Below are 6,014 nucleotides of genomic sequence, written 5' to 3'. Positions count from 1 at the left end.
CATAAAGTACTTGAAAGGATGGTATTCAAGAAGAGTGTTTGCAAGAGGAAAATAACTATCCCCAAGTGTCTATTTGTGACACAGGAGGGTGTACATGAACCCTGGAGGGCTATGGTTAATAGGTACTACTACTTCAGCATAGTTCTTCCACTGAGACCAGTCATGAAACAACTTTTCTGTGATGGGGTCATGAAATGAGTCATGAAACAAGTTTTCTTTGATGGGGTAATAAGGTGAGCAGCCACAGTATTTTATACAGAAGAGCCATGAAAACAATTCTGTTGACCGTATTAGACTCATATTGCTGGGGTAAACTGGGTAATAAAAGCAATCTTGCTGAATAGGAGTCATTTGTCCTCACTCAGATGATCGCTGTTACATTGCATTATTAATGCAATTAGTGTCTGTTATTACTTAGTGCATGTTAATCTGGATTTACAATTAGAGATTAATTGGTCATATTATGGATTTCTATTTTTGTAAGTCAAAGCTGTTCTAGAGTAATGACACATGCAGAAATACAAATCACATTAATTGGCATTCATTTGCCAGTGATAAGGGTTTTTTAACTGGTAGTCCTGTGTACTTCCACTAATCAGCTAACTGATCAGATAATAATTTATGCACAAATTTTATGGTTTGGTTAAGGTCATTAACTATTGAGAGCAATATTCACAAATGTAGTTGTAGGCTAATTTCCCTTCAAGAAGCCTTTCTGAAGCTTGCACGTGCTTCCTGTATGCTTCTGAAGCTTTATTGCCCATAGCTTTGGGAAATGTTTTAGCTTCTCAATTTAACTTCAAAATTTTGAGAGAATACCCTTGCACTGAGCCAGCCCTGGTAGCCCATGGATTTTGTCTTAACACAATGTGCCACTGACAGAATGAGTATACCCTTTATTTGTGCTCCTATTCAAGCTCATTTGAAACATTTGGAACAATATTACATTTTTGGGTCAGCCTTTCCTACTTAGATCTGTACAACTTCTATTTGTGCGTTGGCAACAGTTTTGAAGGAGGGCCTGGAGTGCTATATATGTCTAAACTTATCCTTGCAGATTTGGATTAGAGAAGGCTTTGCTTTAAGCTGGTCAGGAACCTTGCTGCTTCACAGAGTATGTGCAGATGAAGGCATGTGAATGATAACAGAACTTCAAAACCGTAGCCAGAGCAGATCCTGGCAGCTTCTGTCAAGTCTGTCAAGATTAGGCATCGCTGTACACAGAGTCATCATGGTGAGGACACACCTTTAGAGAGAGGGTAATATTTTAGGGAAAGTAAGCAGATCCAGATGGTCCTGTTAGAGGTCAGATTCTACAGCTTTTCTTGATGTATAAACAAGAAAAATATGAAGCACAAGTTTTGAGAGTCTTTCTAGTGTAACTACTATCTAAATACTGTATATTCTGATTCTTTAGCATCTGCTCCCAATCAGTTATAAACACCAACATGGCCCTTTTTGTTAGGATCTCTGTTAGTGTGTTTAGAAAATCTGAAAAAAGGCCTGTGAAAACACAAGTACTTCTTCCTAGGACAAGATTCACACTTAAAGGCTGGGAAAAAAGGTCTCCCAGTTCCAAAACCTACCACTATTTGTTAACAATACCCAACTTCATATTTTTGCTTTCAATTTCTGTGGTAGATCATTGCAGGGAGAAAAGTAATTTTCAAATCTTTCTCTGAAATGCTATGCTCTTACATTAGTTGGTCATAATACTACAAAATTGCCAATCCAAAAGTAGAGGGACAATGAAGATCATAATGTGCAAGTGCAAGGTCTTTGAGGGGCTCCTTTATCCTTTCTATCTTTCCCATGAGAACAAGTTCTTATTTCCATGTCTAACCTCCTCCTTCTGTTTTTGTGTATACCTCTTTCTCTGTACACAACCCACCCCCAGCCCTTTTTCCTTATTTGATTGATCTCATTTACCAGATTGCTGCATATTTGAGCCACGAGTGTTTGAATTAACCAGAGGTTTGTCAGCTTTGCAGTGGTCAGGCAGGTACTTCCCTGTATAGAATAGAGTGAAAAAATGTGGGAGGGACATTTCTCTCTCTGTACTATTTATACAACTCTTAGTTCCCCTGGCAACTTCTCCAAAAAAAATGCCTTCTTGCCTGAAAAATGCATAGATGAGAGAATGCTGGGATGATTCTCCCCATTAAAAACAAATTATCAGAATATATATAAAAAAAAAATATATATATATATATATATATTTGTTATCAGTTCTTACTGTGATTTGTTGGAAGCCTGAAACCAAATTGCTTTAGTCTGATGAAAATACCACCCTAAATTTTTTGACTCTAACCAGGTGTTTGTTTTAGGCTATTCTGGATATGCAGATTTTCTCATCTATTTTTAGGAAAGCTCTTGGTGTAGTTTCTTAAACCTCTGCACTAGAGATATACAATGGTAAAAATGTAATTCACACAGGAAAAAAAAAACAACTTCGAGTCACTTTATGCCTTAAACCAGGCTATATCATTAAAATAACCTGCAACACTCAGTGTTTGGGAAAACTTTACTGCTTCAAAAATGATTCTTGAACAACAGCCAGTAAGCACCTGCCAGTGCTTTTGTTGAGAGGAGCATTCTAACCCATTTAAGAATAGGACTCACTGAGGTGAAAATCATTCACCTCAAGCATCTTGTTTATTGTTAAAAGTGTTTCAAGCAGCAAAAGAGGTACCCTGGAGACGAAAATCCCTGCCAAGCTGGGGGTCACAGCCCTGCAGCAGCCATAAGCCCCGGTTCAGAGACAGTCCCAGCTGTGGCTGGTGCAGGTGGATCCCCAGACCCATCCTCTGGGGCAGGTTTCGAGGCAGGAGCAGCTTTCTGTCAGTAGTTCTGGCTGGATCAGGGTGACAGAGGGCACTGGAAGAGGCAGCTAGGTATAGCTACTGCCTTTACAATTTGGAAACCAAACAAAAGAGGCATCTGAAATACCGTGAAGCGTCCAGCCTTACAATTGGATATAAAATGGTGTCTGTATTTTGGGTTCCTGATAATGGAAGCCAAAATGTTTTCTCTGAGCACTGGAGGGCACTGCAGCACTGAGCAAGAAATGTGCTTCTAAACGACGTTCCAGAAAATAATGACTGTTTGCAGAAATGAGGAGGGGCTGGGGGGATCTGAAGGCAGCACAGCACCAATCATTCATTACCAATCTGGCACGCTCAGTTTCCTTTCAGCTGAAAGTGTTACAACTTTATATAGCCCTGCAAAGGGCTGGGCAAACCTCTACAACGGCAGCCTCTGGACACTCAGCTATGTGCCCAATGTTCCCTTTTTATGTATGCCCGTTTTCCCTCAGTACTTGAATTGATTTTTAAAATGTATTGCAGAACATTTGAGACGTTAGTGAACAAAATACACAGTTAACTCTGCCCACCCAAAATATAGAGCCGGGTGGACAAGAGCAGGGTTCTCAGTTTTGCACTTTCCGTGTATTAATCAATCTATCCACAATATAAACTTCAATTAGGTCATTATTTGATTAGCTTGGAAATGTTTTCCTAAAATCGAGTATCAGGTGCCACACTACATTTTTATTACTTCTCCAGACAATCTTTTAGCTCTTTATGAGCAGCTCCACCTCTGTGCATTTAGGGGAAGGAGAGAATCTCTTTAGGAGGTGATGGTTCTTTCCTATTTAAGAAAGCCAACAAAGAAACAGAAAACAAAAAATATTCTCTGTAGTAGGAAAAGGGTTGCTTAAGGGCATATTTCAGATTTTAAAGAGAAATTCTTCCCCTGAATCTCAAAAGCTCAAATTAGATGCACAGTGCACAGGTGTGATGAATTCAGTCAGAGCATGTATCAAAATGCAGTTCCTTACTCCTCCCACTCTCAGCATTACACTCCTTCTCAGCTCCAGTTGACAATTATCTCTTCCATTCCATCATTTTGATATATTGACATTCTGTAACTGGGTCTGTAAGTCTTGGTAGCATCTTAATTATCTCACATTACAGTTCTGTCCTTTTATCCTCCATTTTGCTGGAAGACCTCCTGATCCTTTTGCTTGCCAGTTCCTGTGTCTCACCTTCCTTTCCTAATCCTTCAGGGACATCTCCAGCCACTGTGTTTGGTTTAATCTTTGATCACCTCCCCTCTCTTACACATGCTTTCCTCTTTGCCATAGGTTTCCTCAAGGTCAGAACCTTCTTCCTGTTGGTTTGGGAGATGCCTGGCTGCAGTCCCTTCCTTAATAACTCAGCTGAGCTCTCTCATCAGTTCATAAGGAAGGGAAGGTTGGCAGCAAGAGAAGTAATCATTGTGAGGGGAGCTAGGCTGTGGTGCAAAACAGGCAGATAGATCTCCCAGGGTTTCTGTGAAATTGCTCCCAAACTCCAATTTCATCCCAAGTAGCAAGATCAGGTTTTAATTCCCAGGCTGCAACAACCTCAGGGCATGCACATCACAGATTCCTGGCTCTCTGTCTCAGGGTGGCAAGCAATGATTTTACTGAGAAGAATGTATTGCCACCTTGTGAGGATAAAAGCATGGCAAATACAATTACTCAGAGCAGACAGTGTTGGATTCCAGAGCCTGGAATTAGATACCAGGAAATGCAGTTGTCTTACAAGCCTGTGATCTTTACTCCTGTCCATGCTGGCCTATGTACCAAGTTAAGAAAGCAGAGTTAGGTGTGCTTTAAGCTGGTGACAAAGACCAAACCAAGCTCTTTTTCTGGCTATAAATCCTCTTCTGTGCTAAGTTTCAGCAATATAAGCTGGTTAGGGACACATGAACATGAAAAGAAAGTGAAATGGCTATTTTGATTCAGTTATATTTATACCAATGTGAATTAAAAATTTGCATTTTAAGCTGCGTAAAGTTATTTATCAGTATAAACAAAGCTTTCAAAAATATCAGCAGGAATTCTCTCTTTGAACCTAATCCTAACAGAGTTTAGTATCTCTGTTTCTTATAGTTGCTTAATTTTATGGTAGAATTAGGTAATTTTGCAGCCCATAGTAATAAAAAAATGCATCCAAGCTTATAAATCAAAGTTAAAACAGATTTCTTGCTGTCTGCTAATGTCTGTGCTAATCAGGGATGAGAGAAGAGAAACAGGAGGAAAAGCCAGAGCTGTTTTTGTGCTTGGCATCACCAATTCTGCCTTGTGATAACATTATGCTGGAACCATTCATTCACTCATTGCCCAGTCAAACTTGTTTAGATTAAAAAGGTCACTTAAAAGTGCAGAATAAAGATTTCCTTATTCTGAAGTGAAGAGATGTAGCAGCTGGAAGATAGAAAGTTCTGCTCACACAAAATACAGCTTCTTAGAAGATGGCAAGTCTGTACATTGTACTACAAACTGCAGAATTTATTCTGACATACTTTTGATATAAAATTAAGCAGCTTTTCATGCTAAAACTTGTTTAACTGTTCTGTTAAAAAGGACCTATGCCACCTTCTTTGTAGTAGGGAGAATAACCTAATGCTGCAAAGGATGGAAAAAGCAGGAGATCTGTCCTTCAGGATGGTGCTGCTCCTCACATGCATGTAAGCATGACAGGAGAGGGAGAAGGCTGTGCCTTGCATCCACCCCTGAAATAGGCTGTGGTAAATGCAATTTGACAGTGCAAGTTTCCCCTTTAGTGCAAGGTAGACCTAAGGATTATAGATGGTGCTATGGATTGTTTTTTTTGTAGGTAGCTGCTCAATTTTTATGACATGGGCTCATTTCCTGCCTGGGAGAATGTCATGTCTGTACCACGAGGCAGCTCTCCCTCAGATGCCTAAGGTAGCTCCAAATTGTCTGGTTGTCTGTGCAGGTGAGCACAAATGCTCAGACACAGTGTTTGCCTTCTCTTTAGTCTCCTTCAGGTTGATCAATCTTTTCAGTCTGATTATTGTACCTGTTTCTGGAGATAGTTTATTTGCTACTAAGCCAAACACTTCTTTTTCACTTTGTCAATACAGACTCCTTTTGAAGGATGTGAAAAATGTTTCCAAAATAATGTACAAATGTCCATGAAATATTTGTAATTGTTTTTGGC

This window comes from Agelaius phoeniceus, chromosome 4 (assembly GCF_051311805.1).
Source record: "Agelaius phoeniceus isolate bAgePho1 chromosome 4, bAgePho1.hap1, whole genome shotgun sequence".
NCBI classification, from domain to species: domain Eukaryota; kingdom Metazoa; phylum Chordata; class Aves; order Passeriformes; family Icteridae; genus Agelaius; species Agelaius phoeniceus.
Note: the sequence above shows the minus strand (reverse complement) of the source record.